This window comes from Larus michahellis, chromosome 15 (genome assembly GCF_964199755.1).
Source record: "Larus michahellis chromosome 15, bLarMic1.1, whole genome shotgun sequence".
NCBI classification, from domain to species: domain Eukaryota; kingdom Metazoa; phylum Chordata; class Aves; order Charadriiformes; family Laridae; genus Larus; species Larus michahellis.
The window spans coordinates 9,659,526-9,674,864 of NC_133910.1; positions in this window are offsets into that span (position 1 = coordinate 9,659,526).

Below are 15,339 nucleotides of genomic sequence, written 5' to 3' on the forward strand. Positions count from 1 at the left end.
TGCAGCCTCTCCCCAACGCTGCTCCAAGGGAACATCTCAGCACAGAGTCCATGGAGAGATGCACGTCCTGTGGACGGCAGGAGCTGCACAGCTTCCTGCATTATCTTCATCGGCTGGGAAGGGCAACTTGGGAGTACCACATGCCAGTTAACAATCCAAAATCAAGCTATTAATCATTTTTTAATATGGACAGATCCTTGCCTCTCGGACAGGCAGGAGTCCTTCCTGGGCTCACTCACTAGGGCATCCTGACACAAAGCACCGGTGTGTCATTATGTCACTGCAACTCAGAAAAGCAAGTGCAGAGGAAGTGCAGGGGCTTCTGTGTCCCTTCCTGAACATTCATACTGCTGTAAGATTTTTTAAATTCAATGCTGATCACTAGAAAGAGGAGCAAGCAGGGTAATGCAAACAGAGCTTAAGTCAAAGAAACAAATTCATAGACTAGGAGCTGTGATGAGACCTTTCCTGTGAATTGTCAGTATCATTCCACTAGAAAATCTGAAATCCCACCAATAACTCAGTCCCTTAGACTCCCCTACGCTTCCGTCACAGGTAATAGGACTGCTGCTTCTTCATAGACAGCATGTTCACAGCTACATCCGCTTGTCCCTGAACAAGCATGGAAGAGCAGAACACAAGAAGGGACCAAGGCAACTCTCCCTTCTGCTTCTGCTAATTGCCCTCCACGAGTAGCCCCTGGAGCCCAGGCTAGGGCCAGAGCGCAGCCTTGCTGCATTGCTTCACACGGTCCAGGTAGTCAGATCCCATTGATGTCCTTTGTGTCTCCATGCCTAGCTTGCCGGCTTCCTCTGAAGCATTGCAAAGGAGAGTTAATTAATTCTGATCACTCCTAATAGTCTTCTAGGTCACAAATTGGTGATTCAGCTTCATTAATTTGATTTCTAACATTTCATCCTTTGCACTCTCTGCCCGATTAGCTTCTTGAAATTTAGTTTCAGTAAATGGGATGAGCAAGGCAGAAACTTCCAAAGAGATTTTCCTCACTGGCATTTGGAGAACAAGCCGCAGCGCAAAATTCCTGGACTTGCAGCCAGGGTGCGGTCACCTCAATTTTGCAAACTTCTTGATGACAGGGGTAGTGTGGCCAGGCTGCAGCCTGAGCCACTTTGCAGAGGAAGCATTGATTCTCTGTTCACTCAGACAGCCCTAAATCAAGAAAAGCACCAGCGCAAAACGCACTAGAGTAAGACTAGCACAGGAGGAAAATCAGACTATTGAATACCTGAAAAGAACAAAGAATTAATTTTTCTGATAGTATTTTAAAATAAAAGCTGACATTGATTTGTAGGCGTATGTAAGCAGAGATTATATATACAGAGAAGTTTTCTATTCATTCAAGCATCTATACATGCCATGTCGGGAAACAAAGCAAATCATGTCAGCCACACTCTAGGGGAGTAAGAATACTGTGAGTCACCGAATGCTGTTGCTTTGTCTTACATCATTTGTAGACAGGTCATTGCTACAAGACGCCCTAAAAAGTCAATATTGCAGGTGGAGGAAGTGAATACATTATTTTATATTTGGGATCTGGGTGGGGTTTAAAAACTAAAAGATGTTCTTCAAAGTGTCCCAAAGATCATTATGACTATATCTGTGGTTTTCAGATGAGATGATTGTAACATGACATGTTCGTATTTGTCTCTCTGTGATAAGAGTCTTTATTGTATTTCACTGTACAGCATACTTCTTCCAACAGGCTATGAAACCCACTTCTTCCTTGGTAGGACCTAGTCCTTCTTCGCAATGAATAAAAGCTTCGGTATACTTACACATGCCTGCAAATCGATGCTGTACTCACAAAAATCATTATTTCAGCTGTGGAAGGAAGAGGGCAGGAATAGTATCAGTCGTATTCAAAAAGCAGCAGGTAATTCTGTGATGCTGAAAGTTTCATGTGACAGTCAGAGGAAAACTAGAAAATGTTCTGTGGTCCCTGGTGGTCCAGGCAGAAAGTTGTACCTTTTGCCTCCATACAGATTACTGAGGAACATGTTCTAGCTGAATTAACCCCAAAGTTCATTGTCAACCTCAGCCCAAGCCATGGCTTTGCAGCCAGGTTTGAATTGAGAGGTGCATGTGATTTTGCCACAAACCACAAGGCAATACCTGTTTGGGGATATTCTATCAAACCTCAGCCAAAGTTTATCACAGCAGAGAAATGTTGAAGCAGGCTGGTCCCACCTGGTTTGCGGGTTTCACTGCAAGCACATCACAGAGCTTGAGTTGCAAAAGGAAACAGATTTCTGAGGCCAAAGGAAATCTTGGAGTGAAAATATTTTCTAGGAAATTAGTTGAAAGATGCAGATGTACACCCAGAGCAGTGCAACCTGAGAGAGAAAACAAACCCACAGCTGTGGCTGGAAAATAAACCTGCCCTGTCGGCAGCACAGCTTTTCACATCACAGGAGCCAATGAAAAAGTGCTCGAGTGTTCTCACTGCTCAGACATGTGCAACCTGGACCCTTCGCTGGGCTTATTGTTCCCTTGCAAAAGGCCCATTTATAGCAAGCCCAGCAAGCCTGAGAGGGGAAGGAGGACAATGGCAATCTCTCCCATTCAGCAGCAGAGGCCTAGGAAATATTTCCTACTCCAGGAGAGCAGCAGAGGCGCCTTTTCAAAGCTCCCTTTGCTGGGAGCTGAGTGACAGCTGAATCACAGCGCTGCTTTCCAAGAGCCAGACCTCAGTAGCACTGCCAAGAGTGGCCCGTTGTATTCAGAGCCCCGACACAGCTGCAGTTACTGGGAGGTCCTGCCATTGTCCTTCCCCAGCAGAAAGATGTTTCTGTCCCCCCTTTATAGACCTCCATCACTGCCCAGTACAGGCAGGCTGAATGAAAATGTCAGCAGCAAGCATCGAGCAGATGTGAAGGGACCATGCTCTCTGACCTGGATTCACCCATCACATGGGCTAACGCTGCTAGGTTGAGAATAGCTTTATAAGACAACTTCAGGGGGATGGGATGCTGCCATTTGAAACAGCGTGAATGCGGGGCACAGATCTGACTAACTCAGGAACCGTGCTTCAAGGGAGGCTGAGAGAAATTCTTCCAGGGAGACGTCCAGGAAGAGATCAGCACTGTAAGAGTTCAGCAGGACCCGTGCACTCTGAGTATACTTAAAACTCTGCCCATCTAATCCCACTCTTAATTTCTGCATAGTGCACATTGGTAACAATTAATACCCCACTTTTGAACGGTGGCTGTAGGGTTCAAGTCCAAGCTTTTGTAGATATAAAACCAATAAAAAGTAAAAGTTTTAGAAAGCATTAATAATATAATGTCTCCATTATAGCAAAAGAAAACAGTCTGTGGTATGATTCTGTCTGCAGAATAGTAAAATGAAATTTATTCAAAACCAAAAAAAAGTGAAAATAACTAGTATAGTTTCAAAGTCCAAAGTAAATAAGACACAGAAAAAAAACGAGTAAACCAAGAGAAAAATGCCATACATGTTCAAAACAAATTTTAAGCAAATTTTGTCCCCATTATGTTTGTGACACTTCTGCAGTGAATGCTAGAATTCATTAGCCCAGTGCTCACGTTGAGATCTTAAATATTCATCCGAAGTGCATCCAACTGTCTGATTATACAAAGATTCAGAATCTGGCCTGTCTCCGTGCATGCACTGCCCCACCAGCAAGCACATGCCACTGTGTGACTTACGTGACTACCTGCGGCTGCAGCTAGCATATGGGCACAGATTTTCAGTATCTGAAGAAAGGACGAAACAACACGATTGAAAGTTGGGCAAGAAAAAGAAAGGAAGGGGAAAAGACCTGGGAGGTCTGTCAATGGGGCAAGCAGTGTGGTCCAGAGGGGATTTTACTTCATTTGGGAAACAACGGGACACTTACGGAAGGGACTGTGCTCCTGGGGATAGTACAGGAGAGCAGCTGCTTTACACTGTCAGCCAGATCAGAGACAATTCTGCATCCAAGGGCTGGATGTGAGCCAGGTGTACTAAATGACTACAGAGATACCTAAGATACGGGGATGGTAATCTCTCACCAGGTTTGAAATGCAGATGAGGGTCTGCAGAAAGGGCAGCAACACAAATATCTTGGAGCTGAGAAAAGCCGACTTTGAAGGGAAATGAGACAAAGCTGAAGGAAATTGGCTGGGATTCAATAAAGCCTGAGAAATGCACAATGGAAAGGGTTTAATGCAGTCAGAAAGTAATTACATTAGAATAATTCTATTTTACAGCATTTTTTGCATCATCAGAATTTTTTTCGTCTTCTCTCTCAATCAGTGGCAGAAGCCAAAATTTCGCAAGGAAAAAGTCCTGAAATAAATCTCATGTGCCAAAGTACTAAAGACACAGGATCTGCAGGATCCACAATTGCTCTCAGCCAAGAAGGAAGCACTAGAGTAAAGCAAAGCAGGCACAGCAGTGCAAGAGCAGGTGTTAGCAGGACTGCAGGAAAGCTTCGTGGCAGTTTGTACCTGCCACTTCGAGTGCTGTCAGGTGTGCAGGCAGGAGAAATAGCCACTCCATTCAAAGAGCTCCTGGGTAGAAGGTCAGTGCTGTGAGTGACAGAATAAAACTAGAGGGACGGAGCAACTTCTTACCCACACTTCAAACCAAGCAAAGCGCCAGTACAAGACAGCACAATGGGGCCATTGAAACCAGAGAGTGATAATGGGGGAGGAGGCGGCACCATACAGCTTAAAACCAAAGCAGATTCTTCCCAGAACTCACTCCCAGAGGCATTACAAACCAAAGGGAAAAACAAGAGGGTAAAAATAGATTCAACTCTGATCCGCAGTAATTGCACAACAGGGATAAGAGGGATCTCAGAGGTGGAGATCATAAAGTGCCACAGTTTTAAAAGTTAAAACTGTGAGCACCAAGAATTAAAGCAGAAGTTGATGAATCTAGAAACTACAATCGAAAACACTGCTTCAGCTCTGGGCTGTCTGGCACCTTTCTCTGAGTCCAAGAAAGAGTCCTCCAAGGGTTCCTGCCGCCTTGAAAAACAAGGCCCCTTGCTAGAAAAGGGGGGTACGTGCAGCCTATACAGCCACTAAATCCCAAGGAGAGGGAAAAACATTCTGCTCCTGACCCTGGCTGTAAACAGAGCAGATATGAAGCCTCCACCTCCATCTTCTCACCATCTGTGTAGTTATCTTGATGAACTACAGTGCTTTCCAGCCCAGCAGGATTTTTCCATCTTTGAGTTCTAGGGGGAGCTTGTACTGAACAAACGACTTGTGCTCTAACTTTAAAAGCTTGCTCTTCCCATGTTATCTGTCTTTGTTCTGATTTTATCTGCCTCAGAAGGCAAGATAATTTTGACTAACACAGAGTAATTAAAATGAGAGACCTGAGTCTTAAAGTACCAACACTAAAACGTCTTCCAAGTTACTGATTTCCTAAATAGATTAGACACATTGGGAAGGGGGCTTGAAAACTGAGCACAAGCAGCCTGTGGGGTTCAGCTTGTGCATATATAGGCACATGGAGGGGATGCAGAGCGTTTAGCACCGTTCCACAGATGGGGAGTGTCCACCTAACTCCAGCCCCAGGGACAAGAACCACAGCCAGTGCAGTTCCTATGGTCTCTTCTCCCACATCTCACCAAAAAACTGCCAGTGTCTTCAGCCTCCCAGTGGAGCCTGGGCAAGTACTAAGCATAGCTTGTTTTATCTGTGCATATAGGCAGGCTTGGAACAGGGCTAATCACAGCATGTGTTGCCAATTTCATGTGCTAAAAAATAATGACTCACTCTTCCTCCCCAAACGGATCATGTGATAAAGAGGAGAGATATACTTTGGTTTCTCTTTCTTTGCATTCTGGTTTCTGATCCGTTAGGCTGCATTCATTTCATGTTTTAAAAAGTTCTCACATAACCACAAAGATTAGAAATATCTTTCCTAAAATGAGAGCTCAAATTGCACAAAAATCCATTTCTTTCAGCATCTGGAAGAAAAAGTCCCACCAAATACTACAGGAATTAGTCACACTACCAACAGGACACCAGTGAGCCCTCTTCCAGTAATCACAGCCTGATTTGAATGCCTTGTTCCCAAGAACAGTTCTGCCTCAGGAATAATTAGGCAAAGTCCGAGAGCAAACATTCCTCCTGCTCTCACTGCTACCTCTACCCAAAACCCTGAAGAACGGAAGTGTGTCTTTTCAAGACTGACAGTTCTCTCACACCTATAGGAAAATATTTCAAATGTTACATGTAATTGTACCAGCTGGTGATGCTTTGTATACCAAACGGTCCTTGGTTTGTGACCATACCGTACATCAGGAACAGCTTAGAAAGCTTCTTTCCAACATCGCTCTTCCTCTTGTCAGGGGAAAAAAAAGTTAAGCTATTCCTCCTAATGGAAGTATTAACTATTGTTTTCATGTAACAAAGCCAAGTAAAAGAAACATAACAACGTAAGAACTAAAGCGACAGCTATAGGGCTAGGAAACTATGCTAGCCATTGCTGGAGGTTATCATCAGAGTCCTGGTAATTAAAGAGAATCTCAAATCTCCCTGAATTTACAGCAGGAACACAGGCCTTCTGCTGAAAAAGGGAGCATTGGGTCTCTCTCAATGTCAAACTAAATTTATACGTACTTCAGAGTAGAGGCATATGTCATTTTTCTCTGATTAACACATTTCTAATGGGATCCAGACAAGTCTGATGGGGAGACAGGGTTTGGAGGGAAATGAAGTGGTTTTGATTCAAACCCTGGCTTCCATCAAAATTCTGTGGTCTGCTTTAGAATTTCTGTGGACATCACTTTACAACACACACTCACACAAGAACAAATCCCCAGGGGTTTTAAACCCTCATTTGCAGCAGGACCCAAACTAGAAACTTGTGTAACCAGACTGCCAGAGACAAGTAGGCATCTCTGCAATGACAGCTTTAGTGGCTGGACAAGACAGGACAGAGGGGTGCCGCTGGAACAGGGTGCAGATTCCACCACCTCTCACAGTTGTAGCTTTTGGGGGTCTTTGTCCTTGCTGTCCTGGGAAGTTGCACACAGCAGAAATGGCCAAGCCACTTCCACCTCATGCCTGCATGAGCTAAATGTCTCTTGGAAGCCTCCCACACCAGTGCTTACCCCAGTCAGCCCTACCTTGCTGCCATCTGATGGGCTCCCAGCACTAGGTGGTCTGGCTGTAGGCACAAACACAACCAGAAAGACAGTAAAAATGTGTGCACAGACACATGGATTTTTTCATGTCCATCAGATTATAACTAAAAATATTTCAACAGCTGTTTCTTTTTGCTGCAGGGGAAAGCAGGGAAAGGGAAGCACATGGCCCAAGTTATTATCTCAAGGATACTCGCCTTGTTGTTACTAAAAGGAACAGACATTAACTATATAGTCAAAAATCTATGTCCTGCTGTGGACTGAACACTGGCAAGTTCCCCCTCCCACCTACGCCTAATTCTCAAGCAGCCATCTCATGACAGAAACTTCGAGGGCACATGAACATTTATTTCACTGTCCAACGTAACGGCCGAATTAGTAGTTCACGGCAGGTTTTTTTCTCATCCTCCAAAGCACAACTATTACGGAAAAGGCACAACCAGGAGGGAAGGTCCAGAGTCTTAGACTAGGCCTGATGGAGCCCCTGCCCCCAACTCCCAGAAGGTGCTGAGATGAAGGGCCCACTCACATGGCAGTTGCTGCACCACCATGTAGGCTCCTGGCAAGAGCAGGCACTGACATCTCTGTGCCCAGAGGTGCCCTTTGGGCCTCTGTACTCACTCCACAAAACCCACGCTGCCTCAGATCAAACAATGGGGATTTGTCCTTTCAGGAGATTTTATGAGTGCTTTGGGACTAGTCTCCCAAAAGCAAACCCTCAGCCTTGCTGCTTGCTTTAGGCTCCACTGCAGGTACGCTGGAGGAAATGTTTCCTTCATGATGATTCCTGGTGTGATGCCTGATACAGCAAGGCAGCATCCCCTGTATTTTAACTGTCTAGTACATATTTTAAATGCTTCTGGCTCACAGTTCAAGCATTAGAAACAGCCTTGTCCCAGGATAACAAGCTACCCCTGCCTATAAAGAGCAACGGTTTATGCCTTTCTATCTGAGCACACAAGAGAACAGTAGCAGAGTGTCACCATTCTTAGCTAATTTGGCACTTCAAGCAAGAACGGAGCTTTTATCTCTTCCTTTTCATTATAACATGGTGAGACAAACATTAGATATCAATAAGTAACTAAACTGGCTACAGAGGACAAACAAATAATTGCAGACGGTTGCTTGGTAAGTGATAAGCCTTTTTGGGCTCGATCACCACCTGTAGGCAAGCTTTGATTCATACATGAGATCATGGAAGAGAAAGTCAGGCACAAAGCAGACATGCACGAGAGAGTAGCCCCTAATTTCTCCTGGTACCTGGGACAGCAAACACAAGCAAGTGCAACTTCTGTAAAACCTCAGTGGGGAGAGAGACAGAGGAGATAAGTCAATGCTTTTCTTTTTTCTACCCAAATTAATATCTATCCTTTGCCCATGTGCTCCTCCCTATTCCCACCCAAGTACACACACTACACTGTGTGATGATATCTCCAGTGCAATGGCTGATTCAAATAAAGAATCTCATGTTACCTCCCCCTTAAGAAGGGACTAGAGATAGGGCCTTTCTCACTTGTCTGTAAACACAAGCACACACCAAAGCACCAGCCTGAGAAGTATTTCCTTGGGGCAAGAAACTTAGGTAGTGGCATCAACACAACAGCTTTACTTTCATTCACGAAGCCAGGTCAAACCAGAGAAAAATAATCTGAACCCTAACCTGCTGAATACGTACAATGATGTGGAGAATTTGGTTCAGCTTCAGTAAAGTGCAGCCAGGCTGAGATGCTGCTCAGGCCAGGAAGGAAACCTCAGTGCTTCAGCCCTTGCACAGCAGGACTCTGTATGGAGATGGCTCCTATTTCTTGAGGGCTGAACCTGACACAAATGCTTCCAAACTCCAGCCTTCAGCCTGGGACCTCTTGGGCCTGACGGCATGCTTCACCTCAATGCTTAAATGTCAAACGGCTGCTAAGCCAAAGGACAGCAGAGCTGTGAGCTGCACCCAGCACCACAGAGGGTGAAGTCAGGGAGATGTCTGTCGGCTTTTACTGTCCAGCCTGAACAACAGGAGCACCTAAACCACAGCCAATTTTAACAAGGGCCTTATTCGGACTTTATTAACAAACACAGTAGCCACTAGATGGCAAACTCACAGCCAAAACGGAATACTGACCCTAACAGACTCCTCAAATGTTGTAAAATCAAGGGTGCAGAAAGCCAACGGGAAAGGGGGAACAGAGGTGACAACACACACCAAAGTGCTAGTTCCTTCCCCAGGTTCCGTTACTTTGTGTATTGCTGTCCCATCATTATACTGCACAAAGATGAGCCATAAACAGTGTGCTGTCAACTGCATAAACCATCTCCTGGTATTAATGTGCAGTTCCAAACATCCCAGGCACAGTTATGGCAGAAGGGACAAAACAAAATTCCAACACATCCACTAAAAAACATATTGCTTAAGCCAGAAAAAACCTGCAGCCTGCAAATAACATGGCCAAAGGAGCCCAGATTGCAGATTATGTATTATTCATTGCTATCATCATTGTAAGCCTCCAGCCAATCTAGCTTTTTCAGTGTGGGCTGCAGGAAAGGTGGGGCCACTATGTAAATCAGAAATATCTTGCAAATGACTCTTACATATTAGCTGCATATCTATGAAAAGAAATGAATTGCATGGTAGCCAAACCTCTACACAAGCAATCATCTTTGTCTTGCAAAGTGGCCATTTGTATTTTATGTCAGCCTGTTATTATCCTGAATCAGTTCTTGAGCAAAGATCAAAGCTAGTCTGGGTAAAGCAGTCCTCACTCATTACACGCTGATAATTTTTCTAAGTAGGAGTCCTTTCCAGGAGCTGGAGTCACAGCAATGGGCACTGTTATGTGCATGGAGTCTTCAAAAAAGCTGGGTCACACTGAGCCAAAATTTCAGCAAAGCTGCTGAGAGCGGCTGCCTGCCTCCACATCCAGAGAGGCTGGATGGTCGACATTGCTGTGCATCTGTAAAAATGTAAGGGCAGCAATGTGATAGCAGTTTTACAGAAAGCTCTAAACTTATTATTTAGCTACAAGGGGAAACATCCCTTACTTCAGGAATAATAAGAAATAGATACATTTTTATTTAGTGTTCAAATGTACAAATCACCAGTGATTTTACCATGCTACTGTACAGGGCAAGACAAACTCTCAGGCAGCTAACTTCCCTTGTATGACTGTAACAAAGAGTTGATCAAAACAATTTTCATTTTTACACCAATTTCAGAAGTTCTTTTTCCCCAATAGTAGGGTTGTTTGCTACACTCAAAGTAGCAGCAGTGCTGTGTACCCAGACTCAAATACTCCTTTCATCCACAATTACTTAAGGAATGTCAGGAAAGAATAAACTCACAAGCCTGCAAGCATTACTGAAAATATTTGCCTCAACTGATGATACTATTTCATGCCCCTCAGCAAACAAATATACTGGATCTAACTGATCCCTGTTTTCTTATGTGCAGAGCCATTTGACAGAAGAACTCATTTCCCAGATTACACTTTCATACAACTTATCAATAAATTTTGCACCATCAGTTCTGAATTACAGTAACTCTATTAGATCTCTGGATCACCGAAGTCAGGGTGTATCTTGCTCATGAAACTCCCAATAACCATTTGCTCTTTGCAACTGTTAACCTCAGCTCCAGCAAAAGATATTTTCATTGACCCACTTCCCCGGAATCCAAACTGAGGTACTCTGAGGTCCATTCATATGGCTCATACATATACACCCTCTCTGCTCTGCCTTTTTCAATTCCACGGATTTACACAAGCTGGAGAAATTTCTCCTGAAAGGGTACTGTGCAACCTTAAGCAACAACACATTGCTCCCTTTTGCTAGTCTGGCTCTGCTGTTGCCCTGCTTTCACACCCACTCCTTTAAATTGTTGACACATCTCATAAGTGTGTCCGTTATGACCAACATATTTGATCAGTATGTTTCGAACCTGAGCACTGCACTTGCCCATTTAATGAGCAATATTTTAGACATTTTCCAAACTTCCTGTCACCAGCATTAGCTAACACGCGAGCGATCCAGACAGACTCTTTTGTTCTGAGCAGCTGTGCTGTAAAACAGCCTGAGTATCTTTGAGGCCACAAACTGCTCTCCAAGGTCTCCCCATCCCCAGTCTGCCATATGTTGCCCCTATAGTTTGTACAAACTCCTTCATTTCCTCTCTATCCTGTTGCATTTCATCAGGTTAAACTAAAAGCACACACCAGCATCCAAAAGCCAGACTGTAGTGTTCTGTGTGCTCTGTTCTGTTTTGCAGAGGGCACACAGCTTCACGCAGAGCAGGAGCTTCAGCAGAGCTGTACTGCCTGCATCGGGGCTAAGGACAGCAAGGGGCTAAAACGTCTTCTGATGGCACTTCCAATGTTGTCTGTCCTGCCCAGTTTCTTGTCATCTGTTCCCCACAGCAGGCTAGCTAAGGAAAACCAGCAAAGAACTTTGAAAGTATCCACCGAGCTTGGAGAGAGACAGGGCCACTCATTGGCCAAAGCACTGGGAACAAGGCTTAGCTCGCTGTTACTCTGCTGACATGCTGCACAGCCTGGAGTTCATCATGGCTTCCTGTCTACTTCTGCTCCCCCTCCATCTCAGTAGGGATTGTTCCAAATACTGGGGACAATTAATCAAATGAACATTGGTGCCACTAAAGATAAAAAGCAATACAAGATGAAGCGTTGATCAAAATGAAATGCTGGTTAAAATACAGCCCTTTGATCCCTAGTTGGGACTCCGAGTTTCAAGAATCAACAGCCCAGTCTAAAACCCCAACATGATGAACAGTCAAAACTGGCACTGGATGCTGCTCCACAGTGAATTCAGTGAAGGAGACCTCATCCACATTCCCATGTGGGAGCCATGTGACAGAGGGATACGGCACAGACAGGCCCACCGTGTCGGGTCCTGCCAGAGACGGAGCCATTAAATGGCTTCCCTCTGCACCCAAGAACTATCGTCTCTGCCTCTCTGAGGAACCAACAAGGCTGGGTTCCCTCTGCAGTCCTGTCCCTCCTCTCCAGCAGCCTCACTGCATCACTTGAAGCATGTAGCAACGAGACCAGTTATAGATGTGCACAGAAAACAGTGACTTGGTTTGGAGCAGAAAGTTACTTTAGATGCTCCCAGCAACAGTAAAGGAGCTATCTCATACCACACTATCAGGCTGCCAAACAAACACAGAATATCTAGCTCATCCACAACTACTGAGATAAAGGCTTGTGTCAACAGCAGATTTTGAGAAAAGCAGAGAGAACTATAGCTAGGAAGCAACCTTGGAAAGGCAGAGGCTGTGCTGTACAGAAACATGTGCTTCACAAGGGGAGAGTTTGTGTCCTCAATGCTTTACTGAAGGATCCTGTGGGGCCTCGCTAACATGCTAAGTAGCAATGGTGAGAGTGAAGAAACATTCACAATCTCTTGACCTCCGAATACCAAGAGAAGCCTCTTTAGTTCTTCTCAGTTTCAACTTTGGAGGCCAACGAGACACGAATACATGTCAAGCTTAGTGTCAGAAGGATGCTAATGTGTATGTATAACCCAGTCTGTCAGGCAGCCCCACTATCTGCAGATTTTCTCAACTCTGAACAGGTTCTTGCCATCCAGAAATCCTGCACCAAGAGCCGCTGTAGTAAGCTCTCTGCAGGGGCACAGTGCATTTGATTGGCAGCATTGCACTTTCTGCACCTGCATTGTGCCCCACATGCACTTACATTTCTGTCGGGCCAGGGCTGTGTGAGAGCCATACCCCTGGCTATGGCCCAGCTGGCTGCACTCCACCCTGACGGGAATTTAGGAAACACTGCCCCTGCTCAGGAGACTGCTGCACTGAAGACAGCAGAGCTCAGTCGAAATGCCACTTCTCCCGTCATCACAGCGACTCACACCCCCTCCCACTGGGGGACAGCACATTTTCCATTTCTCTGAACAATCTCACCAAGCTGCAGGCACCAGCAGCACTAAATTCTGCTCTCTTTTGGGAAGGAGCCAAGGCTGCAAATGTAAAGCACAGGACGTGATTTCCTGCCCCTCCTGGAAAAGGAAGCTACAGTCCAAAAGGTAGAGAAAGAACTATTAATCCTAGAACAACCATTTTAATGTTGATGATCACATGATGCAGCTGCAGAAATACCAATTCAATTCAAACAGAACTTCTAATGTGCTAAACATGTGGGACTCATGATACAGAAAAGGAGATACCAGATCCGGGTGCTAAGAAGAGCAATTACTATTCACAGGCCCCTGAGGAAAGATGCCTTTAGGACCACTGCTCTTCTGACAGAACTCTTTAATCAAGAAAATACTAGAAAACCATAAAAAACCTAATGGCAGATTCTCTACAGTTATCTCCTACAGTTCTACTTTATACTGTATATGTGAGCCGATTAGCAGCAAGGTGCTGGACTTCTTGAAAAAGGAACAGCTTATGGAGTGAAAAGAAAACTAAAGTACAACCCCAGCAGGTTTACTCTTGCACAGACTTTAAAAAGAGATGGAGAAATAAGCAGTGCTATTGAGTTAGTGTAGAGATGGGCTGTACAATTCCAGTAGCTATTGCCTGCTTAAGCACAATGAAATAGGATGAATGGAAGCCCTAATGTGGCTGACTCACCCTCATTACCCAACAGCCTAAGATGGGGGGGGGTGTCTTCTGAGGAGATCAGAAAATATATTTCTAGATGTCTTAAGGTGTAAGTCTGTGCAGATTATGCAGCCCAAGCCGCAAGCACCCATTATTTTCCATCTGTATGATTGCAAGAACTCTCCCGTGTGCAGAGCTCAACAACTACTTTTGTTTTCAGAGTGTCTGCAACCATTTGCAAAAGACTGAGAGACATGCATGCGCAGACACACACCGGGCTGTCATGGGGACTTGCCTTCTGTTCTTTCTCACTACAGTTTTCCTCAGCCCAAAATAAAAGCATGTTATGCTGTGCCCTTTGTGCAAGAAAACATAACACAAGAGTGTTTATTTGCCTATGAACACCATAATCTTCATAGATCGATATTAAAACCCTTCACACTTATTTTCACTGCCTAGTTCAATTGAACTTAGAAATTCCAGTGTATCTTGAGAGAGTGCTGAACAGCTGCAAACTAGCCAAGGGATCACATTCCCACAGATGGTATTAGACTCCAAAGCCCTTCATGTTTGACTCTGGGATATGTACAGGTCAAATGAGAAGTTATACTGTCTGGGAACAAAGTTTCACAATCCTTGCAGACAGTGTTATTTCTTTTTACAGTTCTTTGATTTAATACTGTTCACTTGGAAACCGCTAGTTTATGGAGTTTTTTTCTGTTAAAGGTAATTCAAGGCCAATTAGCTTTCACCAGAGGCCACCTTCTATGTAAATTCTAGTATGTCCAAACTTTGTAGCTTCTCCGCTAACTGATTGATTAAACGTAAGGTTTGAAGTAGTGTTTTCAGCACTAATCTGACAGGTGTCCAGAGAAATGCATTAGGCTACGCAGTGCTCGAAGGAGGGGATTAGGAGCCAGGACCCTTAAACTCCAGATCTGCTCAGTATTGTTAATTATGCTTTGCCAAATTTCCTACCCTCATTTACAATCTGTCAGAGACATGCAGTGAATTTACTGGATGGGGAAGGAGGAGGATGTACATGATTGATTGGCTCTTGCAGGCATTATCTGCTATGGCCTGTGCTCAGCATCATGCAGCAAAGGTAAGACTGCCAGCCCTGCCACCACCACCCTCTGCAGCGGCCTCCAGCTCACAGCTCAGTGCTGGTCTGAGTGGCCAGTCCAAGAACAGCCAGTAACAACGGAGTTCGCTCATGAGAAGGCAAATGGACGATGACGAACATAGCAACTTGCTCTTGCTTGTGATTAGTAGCACCCAAAAGGATGCTATTAAGTCCAGAAAGACCAAAAAGCATAAAACCACAGAATCTGTCTGACCAGAAACTGCTTCCATGTACTTACTGCTATGCTCAGTAGTGATCCAGAATTCCAGAGTTTCAGAACATGCATTTCAGAGGCAGTGACTGTCCAAATGCTGCAGTCAGAAGAAGGACAAAACTTAGAAAAAACAGATCTTTTCATGATGGCTACTTCAGAAAGCAGGTGAGCAAGAAGACCCTGGGTACACAGACTTTGGACACTGCAGGCACCATTGTATGTTCAGAATCCGTAGCAGCTTGCTCCCAACCCCTGCCTGAAGAGATGAACTCTGGAATCATCTTTCATTATTTTTA